The sequence below is a fragment of the Pseudochaenichthys georgianus genome, chromosome 17, assembly GCF_902827115.2.
Source record: "Pseudochaenichthys georgianus chromosome 17, fPseGeo1.2, whole genome shotgun sequence".
In the NCBI taxonomy this organism is placed as follows: domain Eukaryota; kingdom Metazoa; phylum Chordata; class Actinopteri; order Perciformes; family Channichthyidae; genus Pseudochaenichthys; species Pseudochaenichthys georgianus.
The window spans coordinates 34,653,839-34,672,135 of NC_047519.1; the positions used below are offsets into that span (position 1 = coordinate 34,653,839).

General features: G+C 41.3%; 1 pseudogene; it reads right to left on the minus strand.

Annotated features, from left to right (window-relative positions):
- Positions 1-17,100, minus strand: part of LOC117462494 (alpha-N-acetylgalactosaminide alpha-2,6-sialyltransferase 3-like) — a 32,534-nt pseudogene extending 15,434 nt beyond the window's left edge.
- Between the last annotated feature and the right edge of the window lie 1,197 nt (positions 17,101-18,297).

Here is an 18,297-nt window from a genome sequence, read left to right on the forward strand (position 1 = left end):
CCTGCGGTTTTTGGCAAACCGAGTACCAGAAAATATACATTTAAAAAAACAAAAAACGTTTCAGTGTTAGGGGGGCCCTGGTCCCCCCTGGCCCCCCCTAGAACCGCCCCTGAGAGAGAGAGAGAGAGAGAGAGAGAGAGAGAGAGAGAGAGAGAGAGAGAGAGAGAGAGAGAGAGAGAGAGAGAGAGAGAGAGAGAGAGAGAGAGAGAGGAAGATATTTGCGAGTTGCATATGAACTCAGGGCCGGCCCGTAGCACTGGCGTTATAGATGTTCGCCTAGGCCGCCATATCTGGGGCCTCATTTATAAAGGGATATACGCTCAAAAAATGGCGTACGCCAGTTTCTACGCAATGTTTGCGATTTATAAAATACTAACTTGACGGGAAAACGTGCGGTCCTCCACGCAAACTCTAACCCATGTGTACGCACTAAGCACAACAACGGGACAGACGAGAAACTGCGACACCGTTGGCAGAAGGAAGAATGGAGAGAAATATGTGGAAATAATACCATAAACAAATGTTACCTCTCATTTATCATATATGAAGAATTCATTTTCAAACATTGATTAAAGCCAATCTTAAAATGATTAAACAAACGCCTGTTTGAGACTCCTCAGTGCACACAAAAACATAACTTGGAGAAATAAATAAATACGGATATAATATCTAATATGTTATTTAAAACGCACAGGCTGCAGTGGAGACGCTGATCGACAGCTGGGACACAAACCACCAAATACAAAAACATAACTTGGAGAAATAAATAAATACGGATATAATATCTAATATGTTATTTAAAACCACCTCGACTATTTTGTGTTAATGTTATGAAATGTTTTCTCATAAATTATGCGGTTTTGTATTTCTATAGGTTGTACGAGCATGGTTTTATTATACTACCATGTTTAATGCCGTTTGCTAAGACTTGATAAGTCGCTCATAAAACACAGGAGGTATGGAAACTAAGAACACCATATGTGGTAAATTGTACAGCTGATATAACACAACACATTAGTTGTATTTCCTCTAACTGGTGGATATAGAGTTGCTGCGGGGGGGGGGGGTGAGACGCACAGGCTGCAGTGGAGACGCTGCGCACAGCTGATCGACAGCTGGGACACAAACCACCAAATACAAAAACATAATTCAGATCCAGTCGTCATGACTCCACTCCGGAGGGATTCCCCGATCCTTTCTTACAGTCTCTCATCAAGGGGGTGTCTCCTGTCCCCGGTACAAACACACTGCCTGAGGAAGGATGTGTATTTTTTTTGTCGAACCTATCAGTTTCATTGCCTACTGCCTGAGATCGCATGCTGTGTTTTTATTAAATGTGCCAACTGCTAGGACTGTCTTAGGGGAGATGGCTTTTAGATGCGCAGCTCCACTGTCTTGGAATAGTCTGCAATTGAAATGGAAACTGAGCAATCTGGTGCCACTAAATGTTTTTAAAGCTCGGTTGGATGCTACTCAATCGGAAGCTGTTGGAACCTGCTCATGTGGATAGTTATATAAATTGTAAATCCCTGTAATGATGCTGGAAGATGTTCTTTTTGTCGTTCTGTTTATGTTTTTATGTTTCATGTGGAACTACTTGAGCAGGTCTGCCTTGAAAAAGAGATCAATGATCTCAATGGGATACACCTGGATAAATACCGGTTTGAAATTAAATGAAAATTGAATGTTTTCTATGAAAAAGTATCTGTAAAATATGAAAAACAGCTGATAACTTTATCTCAGAAAAGTGTAGCGAAGTAAAAGAAGGGAAAAAAATCCCAATAATGTAAGTCGCTCAGAGGCTAAGTCTGGGCTCATCCCTTTACTCGTTCCTTAACAAAAAGTCAGTTCTAAAGTTTAACAATGTTTAATGAACAAAATAAAACGAACTATAATCAAGCAGGGCCATATGGTCAACAGAAAATGCCTGAAACTCTCACCCTCTGAAATTCCACAAATCCTGACATCCATGCATTAAATACAATAAAACACACCCAGGTGACAATTTCCGGCATCGATAACCGATTACAAATAATAAGCGATAGCTAAATAAGCGTTTTGGCTTCTACAGTATCGACCATGTAAATCCCAAACCTACTTAATGGTAGTCAGTCTATTATATTTGTATTTACTTGCACATCTCAAAACATTCTCTTTCACTATTTGATATGTTTTATTTGTTCTATGTCCTAAATATATTCATGTTGCACTATTGGAGGAGCCTGTGACCTACGTTATTCATTGCCATATCTACACTGTAGCTAATGTGCAAATGACAATAAAGCTTTGAATCTTGAATCTAAATGTTACAGTCAAACACTCAGTTTCTTCTTGAATAATTTCACTGCATGTTTAAACTGAATTAGATCTGAACTACTGTAAAGAAAGAGCAGTACGCTTGTCTTCACACATCCTTCACATTGAGAAGGGCACTGAAGGAGCTGCAGCAAAGTTCATCTCCTGACGTGGAGATGTTGCATCGTGCTGGTCCCTGCAGAGCCCAGCAGAGGGGGCCGTCCCCCCACTCAGCGGTCTGCTGCCCCCAGAGGAGCCCCTGCTGCTGCCTTGCATCTTAAAAGAGGATGTGACTAATGCTCAGCTCTGGAGAAATACCCACTTCCATTTCTCTCGTGCCATATAGTGTGTCTATGGGGCAGATTGCAGCAGCAGGAGGTTCGTTTATGCATATCGTGCTCCCAACAATACCAGCAACTCGTGCAAAGACCGAAGAGTGTTTCCCCTGCACTCATTTATTTATATTGTACCCTGCAGAGTGTTGTTAAGTTTGCATGGATGCAGGTCCAAGTGGCAGCAAGATTGATAACATTTGAAACCAAAATAACAACATGCAAAAACCTCTCCAAGCTTTGCTCACCATCAAGATTGAGTGGAGAGCAGTGAGTGGGACTTCTTACCAGACATTAGTGTACACACACAATGCGCCATGTCACAGTGTGTACAAAACGATGCTGAAGAATGTTGTTATCAATGATGCAGTGGCAGATGATGTAACCCTTATCGTCAATTAAAGTCTACTCAGCAACCCAGATTTGTCTTTAATGCTTAATACCAAAAGTCCTGAAGTTGGAAGTCTTGCTATTCTTTTTAGAAAAAAACTGGTTCTTTTTTTAGCCTCAAACTATAATTTCAATAAAAATATAGACAAGACATCTCGACACTTTTCAGGTGGAGCTTCTAGAAACCTTACAGACAACTAGAATGTTCTTAGTGAGGTCATTAACTGACACGGTTTACAACATGTTGAATTTCATAAGATAATCATATATTTTGTATGTAAAGTCAGTGTTTCCCCTATATACAATAGCGGCGGCGTTTTTTTAATCAAAATGAGACATTGCCACTGTATGAACTAGGCCTCAAGAGCCTTTCTTGTGCTGGCGGACGCATAGAAACATATAGCTGGGCCTTAGCACCGCTGCTATGACTCCATCCTAGGGGAAACACTGAAAGTCTTCAACTGAAAACACCTAGTAAATAGATTGCAGTTAATTAAGTACAATATTTACCTCTGAACAGTGGAGTGGAAGTGTGAAGTGGCGTACCATGGAAACACATGTACCTTACATCTGTACTAAAGTGCAGTCCTAGAGTCAATAGAGTACCTATCCAACACCAGGAGGAGGACTCTACTCTGTTGTAGTTCCAAGTGCTTTCTCTCCTTCCTCGAGTATATTACCAACACGTCCTGATGCTGATGCCCTTGATGTGTGCTACTCCTGTAGTATCACCCTTATCAGCGACGATGACATATGAAAAGGAAAATCCTTCAATCCAGGTCAAATGAAGTCTAATCTGCTCTGCTGGCATGATACAGCTTCATTATAGAGCGCAGCATCACAGAGAATCTTAATCTGCCCGAACAAAATTAGAGATCTGTTTGATTTTTGTGTGCAGTACTGCACTTAAAGGTGGGGTAGGTAAGAATGGAGAAACCAGCTCGAGTGCGCTAGGATTTGAAATTACCCAACCCAAAAAAATCTGCCCCTTCCTTCAGACTTCCTCACAGAGCCCCTCCTCCAACACACACGAACACACACACGACTAATGAGGGCACGAGATAAGTTTGTGCACGAGATGGAAGGCTGACAGGCAGGTCGGCCATCCAGTTATCTGACCCGGGCCGAGGCAGTTAACTGGACTGGCTTTTTACAGCGCCACGGCTTCCACAGATGAAATATTTATATATGTCTCAAAAGACAAAGTAGTTTGAAGATTTTAAATGCGGAAATTATTCACATTACTTATTGAAGTTAATGTGAATAAGTTAATGCGGTCGTCTGTCAAGCAGAAAAGGTGGTGGGTTTCGATCCCAGCCCCTGCAGTGCAACATGTCGATGTATCCGCGGGCAAGATACTTAACCGATGTCATGGCCAGCGGAGTGTGTGTGCGTGCGTGCGTGTGTGCGTGTGTGTGTGTGTAGCAGTCAAAACCCATTTGACTAATGCATATCTGATATCAAATGGAACATAATCCCATAAGTATAAAGGATTAAACACTCTATAATATGCAATCCCCCTTCTGGATCCTGAAAACTTTTGGGAGGTTTTTTTTTCTTCTAAACACCACCATATGTTCACAGAGAGAGTTTGGTGAAGCTCTATATTTTTGCTCCGCTGCGTAGGCTGCTGCTCGCTCACTTGGGAAAGTGAAGACTTTGTCAAAGGCAAGAAAGACAAATGGGCTCTTTGAGGAGCCGAGGAGACGCAGGGTGAGTCCACCTGTCAGAAACAAGCTGCATGGAGATTTACACTAGATGCCGTTATGATGCTGCAAGAAAGACATCCTGCTGTATGGAGAGAGATACACCTCTGTCTATTCCCTTCTCCAACCCTTTAAACTGCTGCCTGGATAGCATTCTGTGTTTCACTTTATATTAGGTATCTGCAGGAACCCTGAAGTCAGATGTAAAACCTTTTAGGACCTTTTTTAAGACCCTTTCCATACATTTTAAGACCTCATCGCCACTTGGAGTTCTAACCGGTTACCTTGGCGACACACTTCACCTCCTCCCAACCATTTGGACGCAGACTTGCATTTCCCCATAACGATGTTGTTTAACAACCGGCGTAAACGGACCTTCGCGCGCTATCAAGCAGTGAGCGAGCGATGTCCTGTTCAGATGACGTCCAATCCAACGGGATGCCATAAATAAACTCCACAGAATCACACGACACACCTACGCCATGATTACATTCAGGCAGACTGCAGAACACAACCTCTCTGGACCATTGATATACTTACTGAAAACAAGCTACAAAGTGTAATACCTTGGGAAATGCCGTTTAATACTTTTTAATAGCCTTCATTTTCGCTAAATTGATTTATCAACTTGTAATATTTTTTAAGACCCCGCGGACCCCCTGATTAGGATGCCAACAAACATTTAACCATACATAGGAGCAGCAGTTATCATTTTCTGACCACAAAGCAGGAAGCATTTGACGTTCTAAAAGACAAATTAGAAGCCAAAGCAGCCGACTAGTTTAAAAGGAAAAAACTTAAGAACTTAACAAACTATTTCCTTTTTGGGACTGAAAAACTTGGTTCAAAAATGTAATTTGAATAATGAAAGTGAACTAGTTCATATGTGTGAACTTAAGTTGGAGCTAGCTCTTGTAAAGTATGAACATGAACAACAATGTAAAAAGCATTGCAGTGCATTTCCCATTGAAATCATTTCCATTGATTTACTTTAACTTGACAAGTTTATTTTGTATTGAGTGATTGAGTGTTTTTTTATGTCGATTGTCTCCAATAGTTTTGTTCGTATTCTTATTGAGCTGCTTGGTAGTGAACTGTAAATCAACAAAGACAATAAAACGCAACATGTACTGTAGGCTATACTTCTGTATTATCACGAGCTGCATTTGGCTCCACTCACTCGAGCAAAGGGAGACGAAATGTGTTTTAATTGAAGCATGCTGGCTCTTCCACTGTCTAACTATTGTCGAGGGTTATACTTAGACAGAATGTCCGGCTGCATTCGGCCAATCACAGAACATGACTTTGGCCACTCACTTGTGACTCTATCCCTTTTGGCTTCACCCCGCTGTAATATCAGCGTTGTTAAGTAGCTGGCTCTTGGGGGGCGCAGATGGTCGCCGGGCAGAGCAGAGCAAACAGCGGCCAAGGACAAAGATACAGTTTAATGAATCTGCAGCTCAACATCCAGCACACACTGGATCTGCTTTGGTGCAACACAATAGAGAGAGGATCCACAGCATTCTGAATGGTGTACTTTACACAAGAATAGCAATGCATCTCTCTGTCTGTCTCTTTGTGTTTGAAGGGCGGCGGAAGAGACGGGGGAATTCGGCTGTTGAGAAAAACATCGACCAGAGAAAATCCATTTCAATTTGCCAAATGCCAGCACGGGATTACTGACATTTAGCAACTGATATTTCCCCTGAAACTCAACGGCATCCCTCCTTAACTCCGTAATAGAGCTGCATCTCATCGGTAGTGATTACACATCACGACTGCTCACACGCAGATCGTTAGAGTATAGATAAACGGCGAGTGCAAGCGACTCACAGTGGAACAGACGAGTGGAACAAACGGCGTCTCCAGTTTTCTTCTCCACTTGACTCGACACACGTTTGTCCTGCGCAGAGACTTTTTCGAACGGTATTATTTGTTAAAGAAATATTTCTGTCATAAAAACTCAGCGACGCTCGCTGAATATTGAAGTGGCTCAGAAACAAAAATGAGTTTGTGACGTTGCCCTCGGAGAGATGAGGACTGAGACACCTTGAAGTTAAAGGAAGCATCGTTCTTACTGTTGAAGGTTATTTGCGTCGTCTTCTTCCAATACTTCTGTTGCTCAGTCTTTTCATGCAACACCTTCGGCTTTTGAGAAGTTGTCATAGGTGTTTTTCTGCCAAGCTGTTACCTGATTAAAAGGAAAGGCTATTCAAAGTTCACCTGATAATGAGGATAATTATTAGTTATGAAACTTAAAGTTAGAAGACTTTTACATTTGAAAGGAAAGGGAGAAATCTGATTGAGAGATCCTCACTTTTAGTCCCTTTTATAAGTCAAGCAGATGTTGGACCTTCCATAATGGATATTGGATTTTCCATCATGCCATTTTACAGTTTAACACAACTATTGGATTTTTGAGGTCAATGTGAAAATAGAGTGCCAGTGTTGTATTCAATATAGACAACATACATTATGACATTTCTGCGGCGTTAGAATCAACTTGTGAGCGATCTCCGGTGGAAAGATTTGTCTGAGAGACATTGTTTTCCATGTCTGCACTGCAACCGTTACTTATCGACTCATATATAAACCAAATTCTAACCGTCTCCAAGCCAAGATAACAAAATGACTATAGTTGTTTGTTCGACCGTCCAGAGTAAGAAAGCCCATTATCTAATCTTTGTCAGGACTACTTCCCATAATGATGTACTTATTTTGATACTTGATTAATCCCTAAAGAAAGAAGTTCAAATGTTTTCTGATTGTTAGAATGCTAGGATTTTCTGCTTGAGACTTAAAAACAATCTTTAATGTTTCATTAAACCAAATAAATACTTTAAATAGTCATATATATATACATATATACATACATATATATATGTCGTGATTGTTCATGAGCCTCTGTCAGGGTGCCGTTTCAAGGCCATGCATAAGAAACAGGCAGACTTGTTATTTCCTTCCTCGGCTGCTGCTGAACAAATAGGATGCGCCGGATCGGATAAAGGCTTTTGCATTCGCTAGATATATTTTTAAGTCTCATTCTTAAAAGTCCTGGTGAGGGACGGACTGAATCCTCTTTGTCTAAAGCAGCAGAGATCTCTACCCACAGAAACATTCAAACGATTTACCAGTGCAGCTTTTCGTTTTTCCATTAATCCTCTTTAGATCGTGAAGGTTCTCCCAGAGAGCTCGAGCACCAGCATTGTGAACATGTAAGTGGAGCAGCTGTTGCACACAATTAACCAACCAACCAGGTGAGGCCAGCGAACAGCTCCGCTCGGTGGCACGCGCAGGTGTTCATTCTGCAAAAACAACAATAAAGTTCACATGGTCTTGTTTAGTCAAAGCCTCCGTGGTGCTGCTTGTTGATGTTGGTAAACGGAGGGGTTGCAGAGTGTGGCATTCGATGTGTGTGTGATGGTTAACGGATCGAAGTGGGAGCGAGTCAGAGACAATAAAAAAGCAAGAAGCGAACGCCTGCAGCCGTCAGGGAGATCAAGAAGAAACCAGAATGAAAATCTGGTCACACAAAAACAACACGGTGACGACACAGCCATACAGGTTCAACACACATCAACAGCTCAGTGAACAGATGCACCATTACCCAGAGTGCACTGTGGCATTTTGAACCGCTGCCCATTTCCTTTTCAAATAATGACCACAACAACAGAAAGTTCCAGGGCACAGACGGCCATTAAAAAGCTGACAAGGGATTATATATTATAGGAACAAAATTGACTAGCACTTTATTTAATGCCCTCACTTAACCACCAGGCTCTATTTGTTGCTGTCAACCTCTTCAGGACCAGAGCACAGGCTTCCACTGGGGATAATACCAGTGGAAAGGAAACATGTCATTACCTGGCTTGGTCAAGAGTGCTCAGCTGGAGCAGAAATGATGGCCACCTGGCTCCCACTGACACTTCCGTCAGAGGAAAAGACAGAATCAGAGCCAGGGCATTCGTGAAACATCTTGATCTTGTCGACAAATTCTGCAATAGGATGAGAATAAATCCGAACGTGTCAAAGCTACAAATCAAGCTAAAGACGCCGGTCTGGAGGGAGCGGGCGTGGCTCAGTTGGACAACACTAATGCAATTACAAGGACTTTCTGCTTGCTCAGAGGCTCCGATCAAGGGCGGTTCGCAGGGAGCTCAAGGCGAAGACTCAGCCGTTACTCAGCGAGCCTAATCACGCCACCTCGCTGGGAGAAAGCGGATGAATGGATACATGCAGGATTACAGCGGCGTGGATCAAAATGAACGGGGCAAGAAATCATGTGTGAGCGACAGGTTTTCATAAGTTGAGATGCTAAATTGATATTCTCAGAAGGATCTCACCTTCCCACGAGCAGCTTACAGGTCAGGGTCAGGTACGAAAGGAGCACCGCTGGAGCTAAAGATGACTTAGTGTTTTGCTTAAGTACACTTTAGCAGGGCAAGTACTTGAACCCCAATCTTCCTACTTAGTCTGCACCTCCTGCTGCCCCTTTTGTTTCTTCATAACTTATCTTTGTGTTGTTTGGACGTGAATTCTAAGCCAATTCTTCGGAGGGTAACTTCTTATCAGACGGCTGTTCGCTCTCTTCTGGGGTTTCAGCTCGTGCCTGTGCCAATGGGTATTTGGGTCTGGAAAACAGCTACTAAGAAATCAGTATAATTGCCCAGAAATGAGCGCTGAAGGTGTGCCAGGGAGAGACAAAAATAATATCAAACAAGTAATATAATAGTCTTATTAACAGTTTTTATAATGCAAGATTTAACTTGAAAAGCATCCTGCTGATTCCGTTTCCCTGCCTTGTTTAACAGATAAGAAAATAATTGCAAAGTTTAAGTACTGACATTTAACGTGGAGAATAAAAGGCAGTTATTGAAATAATAATTTATTTTACAAACAGAAATGAGAAATAATTGCTAATTTTAGCTTCTGAAATTTGAGAGTTTGAAACTGAATATTTTGGGGGTTTTGGAAGTCGGCGCCACCACACAACCATCTAAAGACATTCAACCACAATGAAGCATCTTCTAAATGTTTCATGTGCCAAACGATTATTCAACAATACAAATAAGTTTAGGTTACAGCCCTAACATGTTTTCTTTTGCACCAGTACATTTGTTCTTCTTCTTTTTTGTTGCCACCTTCCAAACATTTCAAATCCCCATTCTGCCAAAGCACAAACAAGACCACACAGATCTCTACTCTAGCAGCTTGTTCCCACCACGTCCCATCTCACACACCCAGCACCTACTGATAACTCCTTCATACGTACACAATGTGAAGTCCACCCGGCATGAGTCATATCCACGCAGCAGTACGTTGGCAGATCAGCTCTTGGATCAAACCCCAAAGTCCACAGTTCTTCCAGGAAACCATCGGGGCCGGAGGATGCCATCCGACCACAAAGATCTGCTGACTTGGCCACAATCTCTCCGACTCACAGGCCGTACTTACGGCACTCGTTAGTCTTTAACCACGAGGGGGGGTTTGCAGCTGAGTGGAGAGCGAAGTGTTAAACTAGTGTTAATCCTAATATGGTGTTTGACCCGTTAATCCTCTCTGTCTGAGGGAATGTGTGTGTGTGTGTGTGTGTGTGTGTGTGTGTGTGTGTGTGTGTGTGTGTGTGTGTGTGTGTGTGTGTGTGTGTGTGTGTGTGTGTGTGTGTGTGTGTGTGTGTGTGTGTGTGTGTGTGTGTGTGTGTGTGTGTGTGTGTGTGTGGTCTAGCATTACTATACTTGTGGGGACCTAAATCTGTTTACATAGTCAAGTGTGGGGACTGGCTTCCCTTATGGGGACACATTGGAGGTCCCCATAAGGGGGATCATTAATTTTAGGGTGAAGACTTGGTTAGGGTTAGGGTTAGGCATGTGTTGGTTATGGTTAAGATAAGTCTCCAGGAAATGCATGTAAGTCAATGTAATGTCCCCTGAAGTGTATACATGGTGTGTGTGTGTGTGTGTGTGTGTGTGTGTGTGTGTGTGTGTGTGTGTGTGTGTGTGTGTGTGTGTGTGTGTGTGTGTGTGTGTGTGTGTGTGTGTGTGTGTGTGTGTGTGTGTGTGTGTGTGTGTGTGTGTGTGTGTGTGTGTGTGTGTGTGTGTGTGTGTGTGTGTGTGTGTGTGTGTGTGTGTGTGTGTGTGTGTGTGTGTGTGTGTGTGTGTGTGTGCTGCAGAGGGATCAGACAGGTGTAGTTAAAAACAAACACTGATGCCAGCTGATTATTTGAAAATGATCCATCGTCACGCCAACAAGATTAACACAATAAGCAGAAGAAGATTAAAAAGTAGTTTGGAGTCAGGAGATCATTTAGGATCAATGTCAGATGATTCATGAAATAAAATTAAAACACCTTTGTTCAGTCATGTGGGGCATTTGGTTTGTGTTGGAGTTAAATCTCTGACAATACCTCTGCTGAAGGTGAGCACTGAGAAGCCCACCGTGCGTAGAAAGTTCGTTTAGGAGCATCTCGAATAAGGATTAATGAAATCTAGTTCAAATATTTGCGATTAAATTGCAATGCCTCGGGAAAGAAAAATAATGCTGAATCAACCGATTATATAGCATCTGGTTCCAAAATCCATACATCATCGGTTTTTTCCAACACAATGAAGTCTAAATCTAGTATTGGAGGTAAAGCCTGGAATTGTTCTCAAGTCAATGGAGGCTAAGCACTCTGGACCTTTTCAATGAAATTGCAGGTAAATCTTCGACTGTATTGATTACACCGTGTGCACTTTGCTTTACCCCTGGAAGAACAATGGCGGATTATTAACCGCAGATAATCCGTTTACCTCATGAATATTGGCTTTGTCCTCTTGGTTCATTAAAGTATAAAGCTTCAACCCTCGACATTTAAGCTTTTAACGGGCTCCTTTGAGAATGCATGTACATCAATAATGGAGGTTCCGGCCCCGAGGCTCTTGGCGAATGACATGTCCTGTTATGCTGCTGACCGAGACTTAATTACAGAGTGGAAGATAATTGATGTGTCTTTTCTTTGTAATTTCGGTAAAAGAAGACCAAAGAAAACAGCGGAGGAAAAGACCAGCGCTGGCAGCACCTGGAGTGATGATTAAATGATCCAGGATTAGAAGCTACCTGACTAGCATGAGCAGCGAGGCGTAGTGGGATCAAGTCGCTTAAAGCCTAAGTCTTCACAGATGTTGATGAGATTTGTGGTGAGCGGCGGCTCCGCTGGCCCAGTTGCTGCGGCCGCTGGATTAATGCCAGATCAGGGGCGAGGTTATCACCCCGGGTTACCGCGGTGAATACGCTAACCTTTGCACTAGCGTTTTCCGTGTGAGTGTGTGTGTGCGTGTGTGTTTGCACAACAGATGTAGGTTACATTGCCATAATAAAGAAGCCACATGTTTAAATGGTCCCCTCTCGCCTCAAAAGGGGTTTTTAAGAGAATGGACGGCGAACAGCGGAGCAGCAAAACAAAGACTTTCTTTAAGGTCATTCTGTGAGGGGAAGGTTCACAAAGTCAAACTTCAAATTTGAATTTGAGGAAATACAAAGGACTATAATACTGCAGCGATCAGGCACATATTCCCAATTTGTTTTAAACTGTATTAAACCTTTATTGGATTTGTGGTAACTTTTACTAGAACATTGCAGCCGGCAATTTTACAACTTGAACGAGTTCATGCTAGTTACAAAAACTGCTGACCCTGTAATCACAACATCAGATTCAGATTCAACTTTATTGTCATTACATAGTACATGTACTAGTGACGAAATGTAAGTTTAGGCATCTGACCAGAAGTGCAAAATAGCAGTGCAGGAGTCTACATAATGAGAATAATTATACATGGAATCTGTATTAATAGAATAATTATAAATAGGCTATAAACAGATGAATATATACAGTGTAAACGGCATTGACAGTAAAATATATAAACAGGTGGGTGGTGAGTATGGGCTTGAGTCTATCAGCGGGCAGAGTGTAATGTGCTTGAATTAGCTACCTATGCACTGCGTTTGGAACCTGATGCAAACCAATGCCGTTATGTACCGTGATTTAAGTCTTCCTTTTACAATAGTCAACTGTTAGGAGTGCATATCGTCCTTGGGTTGTTGATTCAGGTGAGGGAAAACTCAAGGCAAAATAATAAATAGATTTTATATTTCATATACCTATGTTTAAAACTAAACTTTGGCTGTAAAGAAACTTTTAAAATAGTTAACAGTATGAAGGGATTAAACTTATAATAATGCATCTGTATGAACTGTAGCATTAAAAAGGAACCAGGTTTTCCTTGTGGACCCTATGCAGCCAGAACTTTTATACTAACGGAAGATCTCATGTAAACTTCACACACAGATAAAAAGAGAGAATGGCACAAAGGGAAATACGAGCACGGATTTGATAACACTTTCAATATTACCCAGAGCCTCATTCAACATGTTTTGTATCAGTCTGCCTTCTGCTGTAACCCACACGGGACAAGAGGGACTCAGAGAAGTGCCATTCATCCCCGAATCTGTGAAGAACTGGGACACTCAGTGCATTCCCCTAGCTGTTACAACACCTCGACACACACAGCCGAATGTGTGTGTGTGTGTGTGTGTGTGTGTGTGTGTGTGTGTGTGTGTGTGTGTGTGTGTGTGTGTGTGTGTGTGTGTGTGTGTGTGTGTGTGTGTGTGTGTGTGTGTGTGTGTGTGTGTGTGTGTGTGTGTGTGTGTGTGTGTGTGTGTGTGTGTGTGTGTGTGTGTGTGTGTGTGTGTGCGCCTTAATTAATTGTAGGTCTTCTTTGTGTGCCTTCTGCTTGCGTGTACCCGCATGAACCCGTCACAAAAACAGGCTTTTCTGGCCCTTGTTCTGCCAAATGTAGTTGAGACGTGATGTCGAGCTCACCCTGAACTGTTATGACGGAGGACAACAGCCTCAGCCTTTCCCAGCTCCAGCTCAGCTCTTCACGGATGAACTCACTCCAATTAAACTCCAGCTAACAAAGAGGGGAGAGCTTTCCTGCAGGCCTCGCTCAACACATGAACTAAGTATCAGAGCGATAGTCACACAGCTCTCTCTGGGTTAAGCAATGCCTCATGCACAGAGATGAAAAGTAGTGGAGTACTTTGTGCTCTTCCTAAGTACACTTTTGAGGAACGTGCATTTCAGAAGGAGTCTTAGTTCACTACATGTGTTTGACAGATATAGTCACTAGTTACAGAAGTGAATGAAATTGAATTTATTCAAGATAAAACCAGAGGCTTGTTTGCCCCCAAAAAACATTTCAGATATTGTTTCATTTAAATATTCAGAAAGAGATCAAATTCTTCAATTTAAACAAAAATTTGAAAAAGTGCAAAACCATAAATAATATTTGTGTGAATTTATATTCTTCTTCTTTTCTACCACATTATTTATCTCATGACCCCACATCATGACCCTTAAAAAGGGGCACCTCAAGTACCTCAAGTGTGTAGTTGGGATTTTCGCACTGCAATTTTCCATCATGGAACAATCTGGAATCACCACATTTCGAGTAAAGTTTTAAGGAGTTTTTAAATTGAAAAATAAGTGGATTACCTTACCACCCACCTGTCGCTTAAATGCTTAAAAAAGGATGGAAAGACAAAATATCCCAAACAACGTTTCTACGCTTTGCTGGGGTAGAAAATGTAGTTCGTATATGAAAGAAAATGTGACAAAGCACAAAGGAAACCGACTTTGCTAAACAATCAGGACGACTTTGATCCCAAAGTCGTCCTGATCAAAGTCAGGACGACATCACTAATTCTTGTAGTCAAAATTGTTAAAATGTACAGACCTGGTAGAATTCTAAACGGCACAAATCATGTTTAAGGCAAAAGTTACGTTTCACCAGGAAACATCCAAAAAGTATTCACTCAACGAGTGGGGGGATATAATTCAAGGAGACCATTTCCATTCGAAATTCATAGGGTCCGTACAACCAGAAGAACATTTTGTATCTCAGCGATGTCCAGACATTAACCCTAACCTGTGGAGTGAGACGATGGAACAGTGTGAACGTGGAGCTAAAGCGATGTCCAGACGTTAACCCTAACCTGAGGAGTGAGACGATGGAACAGTGTGAACGTGGAGCTAAAGCGATGTCCAGACGTTAACCAGTTCAAGAGGAAATATAGAGACATTATTTTCTCCAGGTACAGGGATGGGGAGGGTGTTTGGCTGTATGTATCTATGTATATGTGTATGTGTGTGAATGTGTATATGTATATATGTCAATCAACAAGTAAAGCAGATTAATAGTAATGGTATAATAATTAATAATAATAATAGTAATGATAATGATGTATAGATTATAAATAAATTATTTAGGGACAAGGGGGTGAGATTAAATAAATCATACTTCTTCTAACTCCTTTTCGAACACTAGATGTGGGACTGTGTGTGTTGCTAATGTCGTTGATGTAAATGTCACTTTGTTTTGTTTTCTCTTACATGACTATGCACTGCAACATTTTTAGTTTTGTAATTATTAATTTGACTTGTTCGAAATAAATGTATCAATCACTCATTCACTTTATCCATTCATCCATAACAGTTACTTGCAAAACAAGCATCTAACAGCAGAAAGATGCCATTTTACTCGTGCCAGATGTTCCACTGTTTCTCTGTCTCACTCCATGCAACAAGTTGGCTGGATCTAGTTGAGATGTTAACAATAGAGCAAGGAAAGAGTAAAGTGTATAACTGCGAGGGTGCCGTGATGTCAGCAGCACTTTCCAGTAGCCTAATGAAGACATTATGGGCTTTTGAGTCTGACTATCTTTACTTATGTATGTACCTAATAGCCATGAGAACAACAAGCAAACTGGCGTCCTTTCATTTAAAGTTACAGCTCATTTACTTTGTGTCCCACTTCTTTCAATCCATTTTCAATCAGTTTGGCAATATCATATAATATTACAGTGTGTAATCTAGTGTGAAATCATCTCGTGGCTCAGATAACAAAAACAGAGTAAGGACGTTTGTAAAAGGACGTTTTTTTGACCAAGATGTTTTTCCAGTGGGTGTGGGACCATTGGATCAGCTGAATAAGAAACTCCTAACTTTGGCCAAATACAAATAAGAAAACAACATGAAGTCTGACAACACCAAACTAAGACTGTGTTTACTATGACACAACGTCTAACAGAAATAAACACATTCTTTCATCTTAATTACCTCCACAGTAAAGAGGGATCAATAACAGTGACACAGTCAATGTTATTAAGATAGCACTCTACAATGTTTTTGACCAAATAAATGCTTTTTTTTTAATAAAGTGCTGTTGTAAACATGAAAAGTGTGTTCGTGGACAACTGGAACACAATCTCTCACTTTGAAAATGTTGTTTTATGTGATTTTGTAAATGTTTGGCATATGATATTACTTAAACAACAAGAGTTTGAGTAAAAGAAAACTGAATTATTAGCAAAAAACTATTTCATTATGTACTATTTATATCTGACATGTTATGGTCAAAACAGAGAGGCGAGAGACAAAAAATGCCTTGCCAACTTTGTTAAGTCACTTTGCAAGGGAAAGTGTCATTCAATGTATTCAGCCTTTTAAAGATACAGAAAACAATATATACTTGATGAACACAATGCTTAGTCACATATCATCAACAACATCTTCAGCTCTTACAGTACAGTGTTGTTCATTTCAACATCTGTAAATAAGGGACATTTCCTGAATGACAGTGAAAGATAAAGGGTGAAACAGAGAAGAGGACAGTGGGGGTCACTGAGGAACTTTTTGTCAACTTTCTCCTAATCTGTGAAGGCCACAGTGGAGGTTGTAAACTCCTCACTCATCATGTGAACACCTGGACGTGTCATGTTGTGAACACAGCTGGCTGCATGGCCTGCATCTGCCTGCTTTGTATCACCAGAAATGACACACAGACATGGACTAAATGCAATAAAAGGATAAAAACAAACACTATGGCCTGGCTATCATTCATATGCACGAGCGAAAATCACAAATTCCGACTCCCCCACCCCAAAAAAAAGAAAGCAGAAGAGATTAAATTACCTCGCAGCATCACCACCATGAGCTCATATTTAACACAACATCTGCTGAAACGCTCACTAACGTAACGACCACCACGTCAGAAGCTGGTTTCACGCTTTTTTCCTTAATTTCCATTTTTTTGGGGGTGTAAATATGAGAGAAAGCCCTTCTTACCTTCCACATCCAGGCCATTCTTATTTCTACGCAGACAATGGTGGACCGCTTGTTTTCGTCTCCCCGAAACGCCGTTCCCCGCTTCCGTCTCCAAACGCATGTATTCACGCATGCACCGGGAGAGTGGATGCGGTGCACTTATATGCGGGCATCGGCTCCATAAATATTGGAGTGTGTACCGTTATTCATCTCCTCTCTCGAGTTGTTTCCCCCCATGGAGCTGGCTGGGACCTGGAGCAAAGCTGAGATCCTATTGGTCGGTGCACTGCAGACGCAGAGCCCCGCCCACGCATGCGTCATGTGACCGCTGCTGGTTTCTTGACTTCTGCTTTTACTGGCTTTTACATGGAAACATTAGTGTGTAGATCATGGTGTAGATACAATATTTCCTGTTTTTTTAATGTTCAACAGAGCAGGGACGTGCACAGACATTTTGGGGGGCAGGAGCTCAAGTGAGGAAAAAAGGCACTTCCCAGAATAATTTATAAAAGACTTACTGACACATTTATTTTAATACCCTCACACTCACGCAATTGTTTAATACTCAACATAATTCTACTAACACTATGCACAAGAGCAGACAACAATCACAACTATGAAGTCAAACATTTCGTTTTTTCATGTACATGTTGGTCTATTTTGCTTCCATGTCTTCTTTCATTAATGGAAAGAAAACTTCCAAAAAACACATATAAATGGTGTTCGTTTTACTACTTGTCTGAATTCGTCTATAGATTTAAAGCTAATCTGCATATTTAAACATAACATTTCAGGGGGAAATACTGACTTGAGTATCTGGGGAAGTTGTGAGGTGATATGTATATGTATATATTTAATTTTTTTATCCTTTTCCCCTGCAATGCCTTGGTAACTGCATGCAAATTGGCGCAATTTAATTAGGCTATATGTAACGCCTAATTTGCAATATTAGATACACATTTTCCTGTATTCACCTGTATTCACCTGAAAATGAACTTATTAAATTAAAGGTGGGGTAGGTAAGTTTGAGAAACCGGCTCGAGATACACTTTTTGTTATATTCCATGGAATGCTCTTAACATCCCGATAGCAATGAATATCTAAAGTGCTTTGACAAAAAATCCATTAAAAAATTTCATCTGTGGAAGCCGTAGTACTTGTAGGAGCAAACACAGTAGTGGTGGCTTAAAGCCCAGCTCTGCTCCGCGCCGTCCGTTAGATGAGCCTGGTCAGATTAATAAGAAAAGGAGTTCAAAACACCGGCATAAAAGTTATAACAATAATCTGATTTTAATGGTAAAAAGACACAATACGAAAATACAGAGTGCCCTGTAACAGAGCACTCCGGGCTCCCCGCTCCACTGCCGTGCGATACAGACCAGCCAGTCAGCAACAGGGGGCATTTGGCATGAATAAACAACAGTATATTTGG